At 38.7% G+C, this 23,184-nt stretch overlaps 1 long non-coding RNA gene across 1 annotated transcript; it reads left to right on the top strand.

Moving 5' to 3' along the window:
* Nucleotides 1-989: 989 nt before the first annotated feature.
* LOC141578016 (uncharacterized) lies at nucleotides 990-22,920 on the top strand. The gene is made up of 4 exons (XR_012507908.1): nucleotides 990-1,126; nucleotides 14,609-14,666; nucleotides 20,030-20,185; nucleotides 21,747-22,920. It is a non-coding gene; the product is annotated as an uncharacterized LOC141578016 (long non-coding RNA).
* Nucleotides 22,921-23,184: the final 264 nt, after the last annotated feature.

The raw sequence follows: 23,184 nt of genomic DNA, 5'->3' as shown, positions 1-23,184 counted from the left end.
CCTGAGGAACAACTAGTTAAACTACTGCAAGTCGTATGGGATTTCTGTCCTTGTTTCCTGCCCAGGTAACAATCGATTTAAAATTATGGGAGCAAGTAGGGAAAAACTTAAAAAGAAAATATGAACAAGGAGAAAGTGTGCCCGCATTTGTTCTTGTCACCTGGAGCTCAGTCCGAGCGGCATTGTGCCTTGAGGGAACAAGATGATGCCCCCCTGCCGCGTCTGCCCCCTCGGCCTGCCTTTTACAGACGGTGAGCCTGCCTTTCCGCCGCCGCCTGAGAACTCTCAGAAGTGTGTGGGCCCAGAAAAGCCCTGTCATACAGCAGTGTCTTAGAGAGGGCTTAGCCCTTGGAGAACCACATGCTGTCCCTGTCACCTCTGTGCAAGGGCCACCCCCCAGACACGATGCTCTTCTTTTTCAAGTTTTCAAAGAACTGCAGCACAGTATCGAAGGGAACGGGCTACAGTGCCCTGTACTAAGGGCATCACTGGGTTAATAGGGTGTGAACGAAATTACTGCAATGTGAGTGAAAATACTGCAACCATATCAGTAAACAAAGAATGCTGAAACCAGGTTATCAGTGGCTGCCGCCAACCCCCAATGGGGACGGGCCTGCAGCCCAGCCTCTGCAGCCACTCACAATGGTACCTTCTGAGTGGACTCAGAATAACAAAGGATGGGACACTGGCCCTGGATAGCTAGGTGCTTGTCAAAGGAATGAATTCAGTGAGCCCAAATGTTTGCTTCCTCCCATACATAGAAAAGCACTAAGTTCTTTAACTTGAGATGCCTGGCTTTCTTTAGATAACAAGTAATCTTTTATTGTTCCTACTACCTGGTCTTTCTTGTAAAGCTCCTATATATCCTAGCTCCTTCCCAACCTCTTCGGAGCAGTCCCTCAGAGCGATCTGACAGGCTGTCATCCCGGCCCGAGTCCTCCCGCCAAATAAAACATAACTCTTAACTTTTAGGCTGTGCATTTATTTCAGTCGACAGTTTTGGTGACCACAAAGGGACCCAGAGCAGACTTCTCCTTCCCCTGAGCTCTACAAGGAGCTGGAGCCTTGGTAAAAGCAGTGGCCCTTTGTGCCCACCCGTCTCCTCGGGGAGTCTAGATGAATTTGGGTGAGTCTCTCCTGGTTCTCAGATCTCCCATATTGGTTCATGATCCTGAGTTTTATTTGGTGGTGTATCCAGGTTCCTGGCCCTCCAGTTGAAAGATACTGGGGGGAAATACCTACCCAGTGGAGATGTCCCGGGTGGGGTCCGGTTGAAAGATACTGGGGTCTGGACTGAGTGGTTAGGTAAGAGGCTGGTCTAATGCTTTCCTCAATTTGGCTACCTCCGTTGAATTTGTCAGGATAAAAGTAAAATCTTATGAGGAAACTTTCAACTCCAAAAATGGGACCCTCCTCCTTGCTGGCAACAGCTTTCTCAGGTGACTGAGAAACTTGCAGGAGTGGTAGAGGCAAAGACCTCATGCCGTGCAGTTGTCCCTGCGGGAAAACCTACTAGCAATTTTATTCTGACAATCAGACCTTAGAAAGGGAAATAAAACTTTCAAAACAAAAGAAAAAGAAATGACAGATTGTCAGCCTCCAACTAATACCCCAGCCAGGTTTATGTACGTACAAAACTTACAACTTTAATTGAGAATTAAAAAAAAAATCTCACTCTGAAAATAACTAGCCAGGCCTGATAAAAACATTTTTTTTTTTTAAATTCTGACCTTATAAAAATAAAAGCCCCTTTAGAGGGAACTTGGATTTCTCTTACTGTGTCCTTGAAATGTAAATGTTTCATCTTTCTCTGGGTGTTTTATGTGTATGTATGTATATATATGTGTTTCCTTTTTTTTTTTTTAAGGAAAACTTGGACTCTGTCATGCAAAGTTACAAGTATTATGTAAACATGGCGGCCAAGCAAATAAATTGGGATTCTTAACAATCCTTTGATTGTACCAATTCTCAGGCATTTTGCCAACTTAACCTTTGTTGCATCAGCCTGGACCACAAAGGCCTTTACTTTTTGGGGAGTAAAATTTTGAATTTTATTTAGGCAACACCCCCTCTTATGTCGAAAAGCCTCTTCATCTTATTGGTTTAAAATCACTATATATATATATATATAATATATATATTAATATATATATATAATATATATTAATATATATATTAATTGATGGCCATATGACGGATCCTTTAATTTAGAAAAACTTCTAACTTGGTGAAAGTTAAGAGAGTTCTCATTATAAACATCTGTTTTATTGGTACCTATTAAAATCAATCAAGTTTAAAGATGGGAAAATATATCTAATGGTTAACCTAAGAATTTAGTTTAAAAAAAAAAAACAGTTTATAAAGCTACATTTGTGTTTTCCCTTTCCCTTCAATGGGTTTTAGGGATGCTAATAAAAACATTAGAATAATTCATGTTAATTAGGTTGAGTAACTGAAAAAAGGAATGCAAAAATGTCAAAAATTTTTTTCTTAACAAGAAAAAAAAAATAAGGGACTTATCCCAAATGAATAAATGTTTTTAAATGGTTATTTTGAATGGGATAAATAAAATGGACATTTTTGGATTTAGATACAAGGTTTTGATATTACGCTATGTAAAGTTAATTAAAGGCCAAGGGGATGACCTACTGGTCCCCAACATTAAAGTGCAAACAAGTCCGCTTTATTTACCCCAGTGTAAAATATATATACTTATAGGGGTGGAAAAAATTATATATAGACTGAGATATTAGATTAATGATTGGGGCAACACACCAATTAATCAAATTAAAAATTCATAAGGGCCTAAGTCCTTTGGCTCAAACTTGGGGTTCCCAGAGACTTTTATATAAAATTAGATAAAGTGGACAAGAAATTAAAGAAAAAGGCTTCTGGCACTCCTTCTAAAATTAAAATTATTGATTAAGCCTAATGAATATTAAAATTCAAGTTATAAGAGTTAATAAAATTAAGATAAAATTTGTAAAATTGGTATATTAAATGGGCTTTATATAAACTTCTTTTGCTTAATTATGTTGTGGAATAGATATGTTTCAATGGAAAAATGCTTCGCCTCTTGGTATTATAAGGCTTGGCACATATCTGTCCCTCAGAAAATATTAATTAAACAAACTAAAGGAAACCAATAGTTAACCTGAGCCATCCAATATAAAGTAAAACTAAAAACTGATATTCAGGGGATAATATAAATAAATAAATGAATGAATGAATGAATGAATGAATGAATGAATAAATGAATAAATGAATGAATGAATGATTAACCCCGGGGTTTAACTTATAACTCAAGGAAAAGAGATATTACTAAGTGCCTTAAGCATTTGCTTTAACATGGAACAATTTGTTTGGAGCAAATTAAGGAGATACAATTGGACCTAGGTGACAGACCAGTTCTTTGGGGAACTGGAAGCAACTGTCTTTGTCTTGCAGATCAGAAATGTAAATATAGCAGACAATGACCTGAGACTGAGCCTAATTAGCTCAATGAGGTAAAATTTAAGGTGAAAGAAATTTTTGGCATTTTAGAACCCAGAACTCTGATGGGTCCTTCAGACTGTCAAGGACAAATAGGAATCTTTAAAGTCTTTTTCATAAATAGTAAGCCTTACTGATTTGAACAAATTCAGCTTATTCCAACTGTTATTTATAAGCAATAAATTTATAAATACCCAACTCATAACTAAGTTTTAAAGTGAAGCTATGAGATATCTAGATTTGTCTGTTCATAAGTCTGTGTACACACTATAGATATGAGATATCTCTACTGCTAAAAAATTTCCAAAATTAAATTTATAAAAGAGCTCTGTTTAATTCCAGCAGTGTAACATAATGTGCTTAAAAATTAAATGTTTCTAAAATAAAAACTGAACAAACTGACTTTCAGGTTTACATGAACTGGAAAATATTCAATATTAAGTTAAAACCTGGTATTAAGTTCAGTTTAAGTTTGTTCTACTTAGTATAGATGTCTTTAGAGTCATCAATATTAAGTATAATATCTTTACTGTACCTAGGTTTAATGAAACTCAAATACGATCTTGTTATATCTGTTGCAGATTTGTCAAAAAAATAAAAAATAAATAAATGTAATTTGGTGTGATAAAATTCTAAGTAAATTAAATGCAAATGAGATAAGCGCTTTCAGGTAAATACTTTTAAATATATTTTTAGACATGTATGCTTAAGATAATCTCTATAAATATTTGGTATCTTAAAATTCTAGAGTTGTGCTAAATTAAGTTAAATAATGGGAGTTTATTAAATGTTATGCCATTTTGATATAAAATAAGATTGAAACATTAATTACTTAACACTCACTTCCTCTTACAGAGAAATTAAATGTGTTTAGATATATTAATAAATTGTTGGTGCAGAATTCTTTTGACCTCCAGCTAAATCTGGGATGCTTCATAGGGCCCCAAAACATCCCAAAGAGAGATTTTCATACTGACATAATTTTATCTGACCAAGTGTTTTGAAATTTAACAAGCTTCCCAAATATCAAATTTTAATCAGAATTCTTTTGATTTCCAACTAAATCTGGAATGATTCAGAGGGCCCCTGAAACATCCCAAAGAGAGATTTTAAACTAGTAAGTTTCATATGGTATGTTAAATAACATGGGAAATATTGCCCAATTAATAATAAATCTTCCTAGGTTATACTGTATGAGCAAACATGATTAATATAGATAATCTAGAAGTTATATGGAATCCCTAAAAATCTGGTATGTCTGAAATGTTATTAGTCATAGTTCTGGTCATTGTGACCCGATCTCTTTATTGATTGCAGAGTAACTAGGTGTTTAACCATGCTATTAAGTATTTTGTTATTTATAGATAGTTATGGTTTTATTCTGATGTTTTTGCAAAATGCTTTCTCTTCAAGGAGATTTACTGGTTTCTAATAAATTAATTTCAAACTATAGCACTGATCTAAACTGGGTAAGAAATTTTAAAGATCTGATGAAAACTCTGATTTCATAAAAATGTTAACAACAAAAAAAAGGATTATTTACATGGGACTAAGAAAACTGTTGAGTACGGTTATAATTTTTGGTTTTGTCTAAAATATTACTGGCTTTTAATCTGTGTTCCCCAGATATAAACAAACCCTTGTCCTTAAGCTAATTATGACTCAGCAATTCGGTAAATTATACCTATGTAAGCAGACTTGGAACAGTTATCTTTCCTCTATCTGATCCCTCCAGAGACTAGAAACTCTTAGGTCCCCAGTGGCTCTATCACATAAATCAGGAAAATCACCTCCTAATAGGTATAGGAATCTCAAGGCATTTTGAGGACCTTAAAGAGAAGAGAATTCACCTAAATCTGTAAGGCAAAAATATATGACAAGACCTTGATGTGGCTTTCCTGGCCTTAGAAGACCTTATTAAAATTCTAGCCTGAAAGTCCTTATTAAAATTTCCAACACAGCCAAATTAAAAGAGCTTACATGATCAAATAATCAGACAACTTATAAACAAATTAATCTTGATTTGGCTATATTTTATAAAATGAGGGAACTTTAGAGGGAAAAAGATTATATTTTAGTGGGTATTAAACTCTAGTTTGTTGATTGAGGTCTATATTTTACTAAGGCTCAATTCCCAGGTCATTCCTTGCTGTTATGTTACATTGCCGCAATGTTTAATTGAATTATTAAAAGGGCACTCTAGGTTTGTTTCCTAAGCTCAGTAATCTATTCTTCGCTGAATATCCGATGTCCCATGACCTGCAACCAGGGGATTACACATACAGGAATAGACATAACTTATAGAACTGTCTCAAACCTGAATGGAAGGACACTTTATCAGGTACTCTTAACTAGACCATGCACAGTGAAAGCTAAAGGAAATTGACTTTTGGATAAATTTTCAATCAGAAAAAGCCATTGCATTGAACTGACCTATAGAGTAGTGCTCACCTCAAATCAATGCTCAAATGGAGAAGAAGCTACCAGGCCAGGATGAGAAGAAGATGACATCTGAGGTAGACAGCTGACCTGAGACCCCATACCAGGCCTGTTTATCAATTACTCTGATAATTGCTCTTACCTTTGATTATGAACTAATCCAATTGTAGGTTTATGGTCAATTACCTATATCTTGTACTTTTGTGTTATCTTGACAGGTTTCCCTACTCCAAGGTTCTAACTAGATAGCCCTCAGAAATGTATTTTAAAAGAGAAATTATAATTCTACTTAGGCCACTATTGACATTACAATTTGGGAGACCTCACCTGGCCAAGTAATACCTGCTCTGAGCCTGACCATAAGTATGAATTTTCTTATAAGATCACTGAAGCTCAATCAAGACAACAAGCAAGATTTCCACCAAAGAATATAACCTCCTTTAAATATGAAAAGGACTTATATAGTTAACACCAGGATATGGACATTTAAGTTTAAAGGCTCTCTTATGTTGGAAAAATTATACTGTACTAAAGATAACCAACCTAATAACACTATGGAATTTGGCTGGGAGACTTATGAACAATGCCTGTATAACATCTTCCTTAAAGATAAGGATTGGTACAGAACAGACTAAGTCAGATGACCTGAGGATATACTGAGCTGCATCTAATGGAAGTTTTTCAATTAAATTCTTATGACTTTAGTAACACTGCTAACTATTTGTATTTTGTCTGTTTTACAAAATTGTTTATGCATTACCAAATGTGTAACTAGGCCTCCAACAAGACTGATGATGGCTAAACATCTTGAATAAATAGATAAAATTTATAACTCTGCATAGAATAATTGTAATAGTGTGATTCTAGGTATGTTTATCAATTACTTTGATAATTGCTCTTACAATGAGGGGTAACAATTTCCTGGATCATAATAGACTAGTAAGACAGATGATCCAGAGAATTTTTGAGTATCAACAGGGCCAGATCCAAAAATTAACACTTGAGTGACATGTCAACACTATCTTCGGCCTGATCTAGGAATGAGTCTTCCTAGCACCATGGGACAAAATTGGTCATGAAATGTCTCCCAAAATATTGGTTAAATTTAGGACCCATGGTGAGCACTGTGAATGAAAAACACTGCAAACCCTATCAGTAAACAAAGAATGCTGAAGCCATGAAGTCATCAGTGGCTGCCACCACACTCCAGTGAAGAAAAGCCTGCAGCCCAGCCTCTGCAGCCACTCACAATGGTGCACTCTGAGGGGACTAAGAATAATAAAGGACAGGATACTGGCCCTAGATAGCTAGATGCTTGTCAAAGGAATGAATTCAATGAACCCAAATATTTGCTTCCTCCTGTACATAGAAAAGCACTAAATTCTTTAACTTGAGATGCCCGATTCTCTTTAGATAACAAGTAATCTTTTATTGTTCCAAATACCTGATCTTTGTTGTAAACCTCCTATGTATCCTAGCTCCTCCCCTACCTCTTCAGAACAACCCCACAGAGTGTTCTGAGAGGCTGTCATCTGGGCTCCAGTCCTCCCACCAAATAAAACATAACTCAATGTTTAGGCTGCACATTTATTTCAGTCAGCATAGGAAAATTTAATTCCATGAGGAAGGGATTGTATTCCCACAAATTCTCAATTTTGATCATAATGGATAAATTTATGTCTTGCTAAAGGCCTCAGGACTATACATGATTCCATCTGGAACCCAAATAGCACTAACTCAGAAAGTTATTCTAAGGCTGATGCTGACAAAACTTCTTTAAGATGGCACAAGGCTGCCCTTTACTGGACACAAATTTTAAATTCACAAAAACCCTTATTGACTGTTTCCATAAAACAAAAAATTATTCCATGGCCTTGTAGACACAGGAGCAGAAGTTTCTGTAATAGCCCTAAATGAGTGGCCTGAAAAATGGGTAAAAGTGACTAGTCATATGTCTGTGACAGGAGGAGGAGGCACTCACAAGCCGATGCAAAGTAAAAAAAACAAAAACAAACTCTAAAATGTATTGGCCCAGAAGGACAAGCTGGGCATATTCAGCCATTTATTCTCCCTATTCCAGTCTCTCTGTGGGGCGGAGACCTGTTACAACAGTGGAAAGTCACAATTCAATCTTTGGGACCAGGCCACTGTTAACATACCTCCCCTTCCATTAGTCTGGAAATCTTCCACTTCTATTTGGGTCAAACAGTGGGGAAACTTATTAAGCTAAGCATTTAGTCCAGCAAGAGGCTGGACACAGTGAGCCACCTGCTCGTCCCTGGAACACTTCTGTCCTTACTACCCCACAAAGGCCAGGCGAGCGCGTTGCATGACCTCAGGGCTGTAAGTGCTATAATCCCACCCCTGGGAGCCCGGCAGCCAGGCCCCCCAGCCCTGCTGTTACTCCTGCAGATTGGCATGTCGTGGCTGTCGATCTTTAAGATTGCTCTTTCACTAGTCCGCTGGCAAAATCAGAGCGAGAGCGTTTTGCTTTCTCTTTCCCTTCACCTGACAATCGGGCCCCTTTGTCTCACTGTCAGTGGCGAGTTCTGCCTCAGGGAATGACTAACAGCCCTGCTACTTGCGAGCTATGTGTTCATCAGGCCCTGCTGCCTGTGCACTCTGCTTTTCCCTCCTGCCTGGTTTATCATTATGTGGATGATGTTTTACTTGCAGCCCCTACACAATCCCAGCTTCTAACTAACTATCGATTTATGACGGATCCCCTTTCCAAACAAGCACTCCAGATAGCACATGAAAAACTTCAGCTTCAAAGACCGTGGAATTATCAAGGTTACATCTTTTTTAATTGAACTATTCGATCTCAATCAGGAATCTTAGATACTACTCGCCTTCCTACTTTAAATGATTTTCAGAAATTTGGGGGAGATATAAATTATGTTCGACTCATTTTAGGCATTACTATGGGACAACTTTCTAATTTATTCAACATCCTTAGGGGAGATTCACCCTTAGAGCCCCCCTGAAAATGAACTCCAGAAGCTAAACAGGAAATAGCACTCATTAAAAGGGCATCCAAGACAGACAATTAGGTAGGAGACAATTGGACCACCCAATTGATTTGTTCTTACCCCCCAACTTTTGGACCCGGACAGGATTATTGGGACAGCTTATTAGCGAAATTCAATGTATAAAATAGATATTAATTTCTCATTTCTTTAAAACAAACAAAAAATCTTCTCTCCTATGCTCAGCAGCTTATCAATTTGTTATATAAGGGCCGATATCACAGTCAGCAATTGACTGGCTATGATCCAGACATGATTTATCCAAAAATATCCTTACGGTTTCCAACAATTAGTCTCTTGATTTCTAATCTGCCATAGCTGACTTTACGGGGAAATTTGTTTATTCTCTACCCTCTGATAAGTTGTTACAACAGCTAGCCCTTATCAATGTCATTTTGCCTCACAAGATTGTGACCACTCCTATTCACAAAGCTGTCACTATCTTTATTGATGGCTCCGGAAAAACAACTAAGTCTGCATTTCCTGGACAAGGAAGGTCATAGATTGTTTCCTGCAGGGCAACCTCATCACAAAGAGCAGAACTTAAAGCTCCCATTATGGCATTGCAACAGCCTGTTAACTTGCTGATTCACAATACATGGTTTATGTCATACAAAATATAAAACAATCATCAATTAAGAAATGAACAGACTCCTCTCTCCTTTCTCTGTTTCTTACTTTGCAATCTCTAATAGATAAATGTAAACATCCCCTTTTTGTCATACACGTAGGGTCCCATACCAATCTACCTGGTCCCTTGACAGCCAGCAATGTTATGGCAGATCACTTTGTTGGTTTCAGCTTGGCTTTCAAAACAGCACAACAATCGCATAAATTCTTTCATCAAAACTATAAGTCTCTGGTTAAACAGTTTCACCCAACAATCCCTCAAGCAAAACAGATTATTTCAGCTTGTCCTGATTGCCAATTATTGGCTGGAGGACAGAAATCTTGGGGTGCCAATCCTCGGGGCTTAGAACCCAATCAAATATGGCAAACAGATATGACTCACTATCCTTTTGGTCGCTAAAAGTATGTCCACGTTTCCATCGATGCCTTTTCTAACTATATCTCTGCTTTCACATACATTGGTGAAAAAACAAAACACGTTGTCACCTTCTTCATGCCTTTGCACACCTGGGCAAGCCACAACAAATAAAAACTGACAATGGACCCAGCTATACCTCTGCTAAATTTAAACTCTTGTCAAAACTGGGAATTACAACAAGTTACAGAAATTCCTCTTAATCCCACTGGACAAGCCATTATAAAAGGTACTCATTCCACATTAAAGTCTATGATTAAAAACCAAAATGGGAGTGGGGATACTCCCAGTAGGATCTTCACAGATAGGTTACACAAAGCAGTATAAACTAAATTTTTTAAACTGTGATGTTCAAGGCCTCACAGCAGCAGTTCACCATTTTGCTAAAACAGCTCTGTAAGAGCAGACGTTCTGGTAAAAAATATTACAGAGGAAAATGATTCATGGGAAGGGACTTTTAAATTAGTCACCCTGGGGTGAGGATCTGCTTGTATTCTTTTACCCACAGGGCTAGTTTGGCTACATGCCCGTCATGTCAAACTTCACCGCAGACTGGAAGAACATACCCTATGACCCCAACTTCCAGGAGGACAATCCTGTCCCTCAGATGGCCAGCCTTTCCCTACTAGACCCCCGACCAGAGACCTGCCCAAACACCCTTAAGGCGCCAGGTGTGACCTTGGGGCAATTTAAGAAACTCGATCAACAGACCAATGAAGTTATGCAATGTGTTGGAGTTCCCCCAATCCAGAAAACTGGTTTTTAGCATGTCTGGTTGTGGTTTCTCAAAACTCAGTGAAGGTAATACCTCTCCTGCTTTTGCTTCTCTTCCTCCCTGTCACACAAGCGCCCCTATACTGGGCTCATATTGTAGATCCCTCTCTTTTCAGACCTATCTCCTGGTGGGGCGCCAATCCTCCTTTCAGCAGTAGTGACACCCCGTGGACTGGAAGAACCTGGCTCCCACCTCAAGGACCTCTACTAGATCAGCGAGACTGGCTCAACTTAAATGAATCCATCTCCTTTGTCTCCCCTTTCCACCAGCCTGTTTTGTTAACATAGCCACACTCGATTTTGCTTACTTACATTACACTCCTAAAGACGGATTTCATAAGATTAATTTGACTTTCATATTTACTGCAGCCATTGATGCTGGAAGTCTCCCTGATCAGAATTGCCCTCCACCGTTGGAATGCTGTCATATGACAGAAGCCTGGACCCCAGAAAGTCAAAACTGTTTCTGGAAACCATGTCCCTCTCATTAAGCTACCATGAAAACTCTTTGCTAATTTCTCCCTTTTTGTTTGGGGTCCACAAAGTTATTTATCATCTGAACATTTGTCCACTGTCTTTTAATGAAACCAGTAATTCTAGCATCTCCTGGACTTATGAGGCTTTTCTGGCCTTATTCTAAGCATTCCCAGTGCTCACAGACACAGCCCCAGCACAGTAATCTACGCCATGTGGCTCTACACTTTGTGCCTCAACATATCTCATGGGAAGTACACACTCAAAAATGGCATATATAAAGTTAACCTTACTTCTCATGTTTCTGATCACATTCTTTCTTGTACTCCACATCCTTATATTTTTACTATGTCTTAACAAAAAATCAATATTACTCTTCAAAAGAGATTTTACTTACTTCAAGTTCATACCCCTGTCTGGTATACCTCCTTCATTAGAACAATGAATATTACACATTAAGGTCTCTCACATGTGATTGTCCTGAAGGGACAGCCACAGGTCTGTTTCCAGTCAGTCTCACACGTCCCTGGGAAGGGGCTAGCGGCTTTACTAAACTAGCACAAACTATCTCTAAATGGAGACCTAAATGCTTTATTGGATGGCCCATAGCGTTCATCACCTCTGCCGCCGTCACTACCGCTGCAGCTTCTGTAGTGACTGTAAGCTGCTATGGGCGCGCGCCGTCTGTTCCACCCAATAGCCCATTGGGCAAGGTTTTGAATGGATGGTCTAATCATAGATAGCCACCTATGACTAAGAAAAAGATGGTATTTTACTGTAATACTGCTTGAGTAATGTACGCCTTAGGCTCGAGGGAACACTGGCCTGAAAATGGGTTATTAAATTACTACATCATTCTCCAGTTAGAGCTGTTTTGCCAGAGAAAAGGTAAATGGGAAGAAGTACCATATATACAAGCCTTTATGAAAGTCCATAATGAGGAAGGAAGGGAGCCAGGTACTAGATTGCTGGTTCAAAGACAAGTAGAGAAAGAATTTAAAATTGAACAGAGAAAGGTTACCAGACAAGTGAGGGAAGAAAGAAAACATCAACAACAAGCACCTTCCAATGTCATGGTCACCCAAGGTATCATAGACGAGGAAGATAATGACTGACGGGGCCCGGGGCTCTCAGCCATGTTAAAGACCCCCTGTAACAATTGCCACCCAAGAGCCTTGGGTACAGCTGACAGTGGGGTCTCAACTAGTGGGCTTTCTAGCAGATACTGGCAGAAACTTCTGTCCCAGTACCAACGACTCAACTGCTGTTACGACCTGTGGAATGCAAATTTTGAGAAAGGGAGTAAGTAACTTGGAAACAAATAGAAATCTTAAATGTCTTCTATAGAAGTCAGTAAAAATGTTTAGCTATCCAGTCAGGCAGCTTTGATTTGTTCCACCTGCCAAAAACTCAATTTGTATCCAACCTCTTCTAACTGATGAGTCTTACATCGTTGTACCTAATTCATGGCTAAAGGTTTAAAATGGGAATTATGAGGTCTCTGTGTTTGTGTGTTTGTACGTACCTATATGTGTGCTGTATATATGTGGCATGGCCAAAATTAATTCATTAAAGAGCTCTATCCAATTGGCTTAAAGGAAATTAAATGCTTATATAAATACTCAGGAATATAAAAGAAACTGGCCAGAATGAAAATTGGGTTTATGTGATCTAAAAAATATTCCATACTGAATTAATACCTGGTTATTGAAGCTACCTTAAGCTTATTGGTTTGATAAATATAGACATGTCTCAAGATTCATTAATGTTAAGCATAAAACTTTATTGAACTTAGGTTTAATAGAAACACATAAGAACTTGTCATATCTGTTAAAATTTGTCAGCAAGAAAAACAACTCGGTATAATATATTTGTAAGTAACTTAAATACAAATGAGAAAGAGCTTTTCGGTAAACTGTTTAGGAATGAATATTTCAGGAATGTCTATTCAAATTGTTAGAGCAGGCAGATAGCTAAATACGAGCAGAGAAAGGGGGACACAGACCAAATGGCAGGAATTAGGCAGAAAGGAGGGGCACAGGCCAAATGCAGGAAACCACACGTCATGTGAGCAGCAGGGATCCTTGGGAAGAGAAAGAAAAGCTGGAAACTTTGGGCTGATAATGGACCACAAATTTTGGCTTGGAGACCAACAAAGAAAGGTCAGAAAAGGCAGGAATTTCCAGTGCCCCAATGTAACCTTTTACTCATTATACCCTCATTTCAATAAAATTAGCCTTGCAGATCAGAAGTACCCATCATACACCGACGCCATGACGCTTCCGATCCAGACTAAATAAGGACAAAAATCCTTCCTCCCTTTGGGAAGCTGGAGTTGGGATGATAATCAGGGAATACGACCCCAAACCCTTCCCTCCCCAATGAATATTCCGTCCATTCATTTTTTCACCCTATGTAACTAACTTGCCAAAGAAACTCAGGGCAGCTGCTCACCTGGGCCTGCCCGCTCTCCCCTGAGGGTGTACTATCCATCCTTTAATAAATCCTCACTGTACCTTTTTAACCTCTAAGTCTTGTCTCTGAATTCTTTCTGGGACGGGACAAGAACCTGGAACACCAGTTGCACCTATCGGCGACAAAATGATCTCCCCATATATTTGGTAACTTTAAATTATATAATGGTGCTAAATTAAGTTAAATGATGGAAGTTTATTAAATAGCCACTTCATTTTCAGATAAAATAAGACATTGAAAGATTTATTGCTGAATATTGACTTCCTCTTACAGAGAAACCATAGATATTTAGCAATAAATATTAATAAATATGTGGTGCCACCCTGAAATATTCTCTACTACTAAGGGAAATATCTCAGTATACTAGGAAAGTAAGATGAATGTTTTCATTAAAAGAAGATATAAGAAATGGAATTATGTTTTGTTAATAAAAAAAGTGACTTTGTCCTAAAGCTACTTGATTCTGAATGGAAAAGAAAATACGGAACAAAGTAATATGGATAGAGAAATTTGTGGAAGGTTTGTGAAAGAGGAAACATGAGAAAATGGTTTTATACATGGTCTGGATTGGCTAAGTTTAAAATGAATTTAGTCCAGAAAATTAATACTAAAAGTAAGTGGGTACAAGGCTAGATTTAGTTCGCTTTCTCTCTGTTGAGAGAACAATGTTATCTTAAAATGTTAATCTGCTTTTAGTAACAGATTTTAAAGTTTCTTTTATCCCTTAAGTGATCTGTTCTGTATTTATCTTTGAAATATTTTATTGTTAATGAATAAGTAATGTTTCAAAGTGACCTATATTTTTATTTGACCAAGCGTTTTGAAACTATAACAAGCTTCCCAAATATCAAATTTTAATCAGACTTCTTTTGACCTCCAGCTAAATCTGGGATGCTTCAGAGGGCCCCTGAAACATCCGAAAGAGAGATTTTAAACTAGTAAGTTTCATGTGGTATGTTAAATAACATGGGAAGTATTGACCAATGAATAATAAGTCTTCCTAGTTTATAATGTATGAGAAAATATTAATATAGGTATTATAAAAATTATATGGAATCCCTAAAAATCTGGTATGTCTGAAATGTTACTAATCATAATTCTGATTATTGTGACCAGGTCTGTTTACCAATTACAGTGTAAATAATTGTTTAACCATGCTATTAAGTGTTCTGTCACTTATAGACAGTTATGGTTTTATTCTGATGCTTTTGCAAAATTGCTTTCTCTTCAAGGAGATTTACTGGTTTCTAATAAATTTCAAACTATAATACTGAACTAAACTGGGTAAGAAATTTTAAAATTCTGATGGAAACTCTGATTTCATAAAGCTGTTAACAACAACAAAAAGATTAGTTACATGGGGCTGAGTAAACTGATGAATATGTTTATAATTTTTGGTTTTGTCTAAAATATTACTGGCTCTTTAATCTGTGTTTTCCAGATATAAATAAACCCTTCTCCTTAATTAATTATGACACAGCAATTTGATAACTTATACCTATGTAAGCAGACTTGGAACAGTTATCTTTTCTCTCTATCTGGTCCCTCCAGAGACATGAAACTTTTAAATTCCCAGTGGTTCTATCAGATAAATTAGGAAGATTACCTCCTAACAGGTATAGGAATCTCAAGGCATTTTGAGGACCTTAAAGAGAAAATACTTCACTTAAATCTATAAGGCAAAATCTGTGACAAGCCCTTGACATGACTTTCCTGGCCTTAGGAGACCTTATTAAAATTCCAGCCACAGAATCCTTATTAAAAGTTCTGGCACAGCCAATTTAAAAGAGCCTATATGATTAAATAATCAGAGTTAATTTGTGGGCAAATTTTTCTTGATTTGGCTATATATGATAAAGTTGAGGGTAACTTTAGAGAGAAAATGATTAGATTTTAGTGAATATTAAATTCTAGTTTTGTTAATTGAGGTCTATATTTACTAATACTCACTTCCCAGACCATTCCTTGCTGTTATGTTACATTGCTGCAGAGTTTAATTGAATTATTAAAAGAACACTCTAGGTTTGTTTGTGAGGCTCAGTAATTTATCCTTGGATGAAGATCCAATGCGTCATGACCTGCAAACAGGGGATTATACACACTGGAACAGACATGATTTAAAGAACTATCTTCAGCCTGAATGGAAGGACCCTTTATCAGGTACTCTTAACTAACACAGCAAAAGCTAAAGGAAATTGACTTTTGGATTAATTTCCAGTCCAAAAGAGCCCTTGCACTGGAGTGGCCTATAGAGTAGTGCTAACCTTAAGTCAATGCTCAATTGGAGAAGCTAGCAGACCAGAAAGAGAAGAAGATGTCATCTGAGGTAGACAGCTGACCGAAGACACCGGACCAGGCCTATATACCAATTATTTTGATAATTGCTCTTACCTTTGATTATGAACTAATCCAATTGTTAGGTTTATGGTCAATTACCTATATCTTGTACTTTTGTGTTATCTTGACAGGTTTCCCTACTCCAAGGCTCTAACTAGATAGTCCTTAGAAAATTTAATCTAGGAAAAATAAAAGAAGAAATTATAGTTCTATGTAGGCCACTATTGACATTACAAAGTTGGAGCCCTCTCCTGGCTACTTAATAATACCTGATCTGAGCCTGGCCATACATATGAATTGTCTTATAATATCACTCAAGCTCAATCAAGGCAACAAACAAAATTCAGCCAAAGAATATAACTTTCCTCAATTATGGAAAAGACTTGTATGGTTAATATCAGGATATGTACATGTAAGCTTAAAGGTTCTCTTATGTTTGGAAAAAATTTTAAAAATTGAACTATAGTATGGATAAGCAACCTAATAACACTAGGATATTTGTCTAGGAGTCTTATGAACAATGCCTGTATAACATCTTCCCTAAAGATATGTATTGGTACAGAACAGATTAAGTCAGTTGACCTGGAGATACACTGAGCTGCACCTAATGAAAGTTCTTGTTTTAAATTCTTACTTATGACCTTACTAATGTTGCTATCTATATTATTTGTATTTTGCCTGTTTTACAAAATTGTTGTTTCTTGCATTACCAAATGTGTCAAAAGTGTGACTGAGCCTCTGATAAAACAATAAGGCAGCTTGAAACAGTAGACCAGATATATGTTTCTGCATGACACCAATGATTGTAATGGTGTGACCCTAGATATGGGAAAAAGCAACAAGAGGGAATATTCTCCTGGACCATAACAGACTAGTAAGACAGGTGGTCCGGATAATTTTTGCTACTGTTAATAAGGCCTAGTCCTGTAATAGCACTATGAGTGGCCTATCAACATAATCCGTGCATGGCATAGGAATAAGCAGTCCAAGATCCGTGGGATGAAATGGTTGTGCCAAGCCATGGTCAAATGTATGATCATGCGGGCACTTGCCATCAGCCTCTACAAGGATTGGGTCACGTTGGCACTTGCCTTCTAACTCTGCTTGGATTAAATCATGAGCCACTGCAGCTGCTGACCTCCAACACACCCTTAAAGGAGTTCAGGGTTAAGGTCAGGAATGAGGCACTCTGTGCTCTGGGAAAACTGGCTGAACAGACCTTCAAATAGCTAGATTTTTTTCAGGAAAAGATCTTATGGGCCCAAATTCTTGCATCTCCTCATATCCAGAAAAGCACTAAAATCATTAATGGTGACATCTGCTTTGTCCACTAAGAAGAGAAATGCATTTGAAAATCAAAATGAAATAACTATAGTTCAGACATTCAACATAAAACAAGGTAAACATTGTAGATGTGATTTCAGACAAGTTTCTGTATTGCTGAGAACTTGAGTTTTCTGAGCGATGTCAAAATTGGGATGCCACCGCCATTCTCAAAGCAGTGTCTGCTGGCAACTTGTAGCTACAACCTAATGGGCTTAACTTCTCCTCTTGTAATTATTGAGTTCCTAGATCCATACTGAATGTCATGCTTTCACACCAGATGAGTCCAGGAGCATCACAACTGCCCTAGAGGACGTGAAGCAACAAATACATAATGTAGGGGATTCAGATGCATATGTGGGAGAAGTTACATCTCAAGTTAACACCTGATTTTCTGGCCTCTTTTCATGGACTTCAAGGTCTCAAATGCATTCTTTCGGGAATTTTACAGTTTCTGTTTTCACTTCTGTTAACAAAAGTTTATATATATATATATATATATATATATATATTTATACTAACAGTTTTCTGATGTCTAATGTGCAGGAAACAAACAGCTAAGGCTCTTTCTGAATCCCCAGCCATATGGCAAGATCAGGCTGGCTTGTTCCATTTCAAGGACCCCCCCCAAAAACACCCCCATTCAGCAGGAAGCAGCCAGATGAACGCGACGTCCATCTCCCTATTTCCATAGAAATGGAATGAGAAACTTACAGTGGGGATTTTGAAGTAGAATTAATAAAATGGCCACACTTAGGCTAACAGATTGCTTCTTCTCATACACACCCTTAAAACGGTCAACTGACCTGATGAACTGGTTGCTACTCACGGTTCCAGGCCTATTGTTAAAACTGAAGCTATTGATTTTACACTTTCTACTTTATTTCGGTAATCAAAATCTATAATAACGCTTGGTCTCCAGGGAGAAGGTCACAGGACTTAACCTTATAAAATAGCCTGAGTTACCAAGAAGACCACAACTTGGGTGCTTCTAATGAAGAAATGGAAAGAGTGACAAATACTGGTGGAAAATGAGCTTTTGTATATTTTCCATCATTATGTTTACATTTTGATATAGTCACTGAGGTCATTGTAGTGTTTTAACATGAAAAATGAGGTAAATAAATTAGAAGAAATCAATCATTTGATTTAAATTTAAATTAAATCACATTGTGAAATTGTTGCAAATTCCTTCTCTATTGCAATGTGTAAATTGTTTATATTTTATAGAGTAGCAAATTTCTTAAAATTTCAAAACAACAAATACTTTTTGAACAACTACATACACACTAGATATAAGATATATATGACTTATACATAATATGACATCTACGTGTGTCAACATTCATATATATAACTGCATAAAACAACGTGGAGTTTTCTCACCCTGTTCCTCAGGTTTATACCCTGCAGGTAACCAGAATTGGTGTATGGTGCAAATCCTTTTGGGTTTTTTTTTTTTTCAAACAGAACTAAAATTGTAATACAGGTCAATGTGCTCCAAATTCTGTTATATCAAGTTATAAAGTAGATTTTCAAGGTCACATTGATCTTAAAGTTTACAGATTGTCCCTGTTCTCCACATGTTACCAAAGTACTTCCTTCGATTTCAATAAAGACAGATTGCAGGAATGTGGCAGTTCTGTGTGAGTCTTTGCTGAAGCGGGTGTAACCAGCAGCACACAGATACTCCTGGTGTCATGGCCCACGTCTCCAGAATAACCTGATATCAAGCCAAGATGCCCTCCCTGTTCAGATCAGCCTCTGTGCCATTCCCCCATGATGAGGAACTGTCTCCTGAGGCAGCTCAGACAGCTCTGATTGCTAGAAAGTTCCATGCGTTGCCCTTTAAATTTAACTTGTCCGGAGTAAAACTCACTAATTTGAGCTTTCAGAAAGGGACAGCTCACTTGATCTTTGTTAACAAAGAACTTACACCAGCAAATTGTCAGGACTCTCAGCCAATAAAGGCCATTCAGGCTAATGTTACTAGCTTCCTTCAAAGAGGGCTCAGTACACGGAAGTTTCTTTAACCATGTGCTTCTAGATGCAGAGATGGGCTCCTAGGTGTAAGGGTTGTAATTCTGTGACACTGTGTTGTGAAAGGTGCACCTCTTATGGACTTTAACAACAGAATGAGTTAATTTTATAAAACTCATAAATGAGTGAATGACTAAGGTCACATTCCTAGAACTCCTGAAAATTGCTGGGAAGTCCAGAATGCCTGAAGCTCTGGGACAGTCATCTGCCCCCACCCATTGCCTCAGGCACTGTGCTTTGGGTGGGTGGCCTTCCCTGCTGTGTTCTAGAAATAATGCAAAATGTTGTTTAAATATTCTGGAATTTAGCTTTTATCCAGATAAGATTGCCTGGATATGCAAGGGGTTACAGTTTAACTTATAGGAGATGTTCAAAGAACAGGAATGTGGACATGCAGACCTAAAAGATGCCAGGGATCAGGGCACAGGACCCCTGTGCTGTGTTTGGGAGAATCAAGGGATCCATATTATTTGTTGAAGTGTTCTGAGTTGGTTTCCCACGTTTTGTTTGTAGTGACATTGAGGGGGCTGTGTTTGGATCCTGGCTTTGTTTTGTAACCTCAACTTTATGGTTTTTGACTCATCAATGTTTGTTCTTGCAGTGGATTTATTTTGACAGTACCTCTGGTCCCTGGGGTACAGGCTCATCCTGTGTTGGCAGTACCTGCCCCAGCCATTGCCATATGGACACGCAGGGTTTCCATTCCTGAAGCCTCCCCAGCCCCGAAGGCCGAGCTTATTTGACCTGCTTTGAAAAGGTGTGCATATATACATTTTTAACATTCTTCAGTATCCCCATGAAGAAGGAGGACTTTAATTTCTACTGGATAGAGTTTTTATTTTCTTTCACGGCGGCCCTTTGCGCCTGTGAAACGTGCACTGTTTCATGCCACGCCCCTTCATGCAACCCCCACGCCCCACCGTACCTCTGGTAGAGTGTTCTTTAGTAGGTGTTCTGTGGTTTTACATCAGTTTTTAATATTGGTGCATGGTGGATCCAGAGGTCCTGGTGATTGCCTGTATGTTTATCTCATGAGCCTCATTTTTGCTGAAAGATCAGCTCCCATCCCTAATGAGCCAAATGACACAGAGACAGGGTCTTGGAGCTTACAAGAAAGGAGGCAGCTTTATTACTCATCCAGGCAAAGGAAACTCACAGCAGGCTAATCCCTTCAAAACTGTGTTCCCACCTTGGCGATGGGGCAGGGTAATTATATAGCCATAGCTTAAACAACAAAGCATTCATAACAACCGACAGAATCATGTTCTCATCAGAAGACTCAGAATGGCGTCATGATGCCTCCAGGCGACCAATTCTATAGAGGATAGTGTTTAGATCACTTTATCTCTTTAGCAGTCATGGTGTGGCCTTCTTGGTAATTCAGGCTATTTTGTAAGTTTACAGTCCTTTGACTTTCTCCCTGGAGAAGGACTCAGAGACCAAGCATGATTATGACTTTCGATTACTGGAATAACATAGAAACAGTAAGATCAATGGCTGTAGTTTTAACACTGGGCCTGGAACTGTGGGTAGCAACTGGTCGGTCATGTTCATTAACCATTCTAAGGGCAAGCATCAGAATAAGCAGTCTGTTAACCTAAGTGCGACCATTTTATTATTCCTCCTTCATCATGATTCATTGAGAATGGAAGGTAGGGACTTCCGGGCTTCTTGACACAGTCTTGTTTTCAAGGTGACATCTAAAATTAGGCTTATCCCACCCATCTCCTTGGCCCCTCCCAGGCCCTAACCTTAACCCTGCAACCACTGAGTCTGTCCTTGGGGCTCTTGCAGAGCTCTCCCAAAGACAAATTCAGAGTCTCTACATTTTCAAGTTTTGATGCTGATTACTTCTGGGAAAAAACAGAATGTACATTTGATTTTTTTGTTGTTGTTGTTTTCCAGAGTAGTAAATTTACAAAGCATAAGAAAATGTTTACAGAAGCCTAAAGCTCAGGATTCTTTTTATAAAATGTATTTTAAAATTCCTCAGGTAATACATGTTTTCCGTGAAAACATAAGCAATACTGAAATATATGGAGTAAAAAGTTTCTCTGAAGACCTTAATCTGCTGGCTGGAGTGTTTGCACATTAAATTTTGATAGATACTAACAATGGATGCTTTCCAAGGTGTACCCTTTACACACCACCGGCAGCTTTTGAAGTCTTCCCGGCAGTGTTCCCAACACTGGGAACATCTTTGCAAATGTTTACCAGTTTGATAGGTGCGAAAATAGCATTTCACGTTCATTTGCATTTCTCTGAGTATAATAGGGTTGAGTATATTTTACTGTTTTTTTGTTTGGCTCTTTTCTCAGACAGGACACAAAAGTCATCTTGTACTGGGAAGGTGTGAGGTGCTGTTACAGAATCCAACCTCGTTCTGCTCACCACACGACAGACCAATAAATCAGTAGATGAGGTGTTGGAGCAAGGAATAGCTACTTTATTTGGAAAGCCGGCAGACTGAGAAGATGACAGACAAATGTCCTGGAGAAACTTCTTCCCCAATCAGAATTCAGGCTCCTTTTATACTTGAAAGGGGAAGGGGTGTGATTGGTTGTTACAAACTTCTTGGTGTAGGAATTATTAGTTCTTGGAATCCTTTGTTCTTGCAGCTCTCCACATGATTCATGTCATTGTGCCCCTGTAAATCCTGCAACAAAACAAACATGATTTTCTATTCTGCAACTTCTCATCTTTATATGAGTTCAAAAGTGTTAATATCCTTAAAGGTCAGAGTCTTGGGAATAGGCTGTCTTGTATATTTCAGGCTAAAGGCAACATTCTTTAACAAAAGGTTCTGAGCTAGCAAGACTAAGCCTAGAAAACAGGGCACAGGGTTAAAGCCAAAGGAACAGATCTAGCATGGAGTCAGTTTTGTTCTTTTTCTTTTCTATTACAGTGCCTTTGGTGAGAGATAAGAGGATGTTTCTGGGCAGGTCCTCCTCTGCCCCTGGCAGGGATTCAGCAAGAACCCTGCCAGATTCACCATGACTGTGGATAGAACTGCTCTCCAGCAGAGAAAGTAACAATTATTCATGATTAAAATTACTTGTCAAAATATCTTCAATTGCCTGTTAACTATACCGTGTAGGGTGCGGGGAACTTCTCACTTGCCCATCAATGATCAGGCTCCCCAGATACAAGCGACCAGCGTTGCAGAGCGTTCCAAGATGGCCTAGCCAAAACCGCTTCGCACTTTGCTCTTGAGCCCTGGGCTCCTAACAAGTACACTTTGAAAGCTCTGGTTCCTCTTCCCTTTTCTGCCGCACGAATGAACACAGCCCTGAACCCACCTGGGCTGAGCCCAGCTCGTGCAGACAACCACCTGCTGTCCATTCCCAGGCTTGGCTGCATCCTCCCCCTAGCATGTTCATGTGCCCAGCGCCTCTGCCCTAGGGATCTGGATCACCATCTGCGCCATCACCCACCCAAGGAGTGCTGGTGGGTGGTGCACAGCCCAGGACCACCCTGGCATGCAGCCTAGGACCTCCCTGAGCCTCTGGCTTAGAGAAGGCACAGGGCATGGGGGTAGGGTGCCTGGGTGGGAATTGGAACCACCTACATTCTCACCCACTGAACCCCAAAGCCTCAGACACAGGGCTATTTGCCCACAAACTATGCCAGAGCTCTGACTGGTGTCTGTCTCCATGATGACTGGAGCCTGGAATGCCCCACCGCATTGGGTGAAGAATGAGGGGGCCATCTCGGGTTAGGGGTGCGCTCAGAGTGAGGGGAATCATACAGTGTGGG

This window comes from Camelus bactrianus, chromosome 6 (assembly GCF_048773025.1).
Source record: "Camelus bactrianus isolate YW-2024 breed Bactrian camel chromosome 6, ASM4877302v1, whole genome shotgun sequence".
In the NCBI taxonomy this organism is placed as follows: Eukaryota; Metazoa; Chordata; class Mammalia; order Artiodactyla; family Camelidae; genus Camelus; species Camelus bactrianus.
Note: the sequence above shows the minus strand (reverse complement) of the source record. Positions and strands in the feature narration are given on the sequence as shown.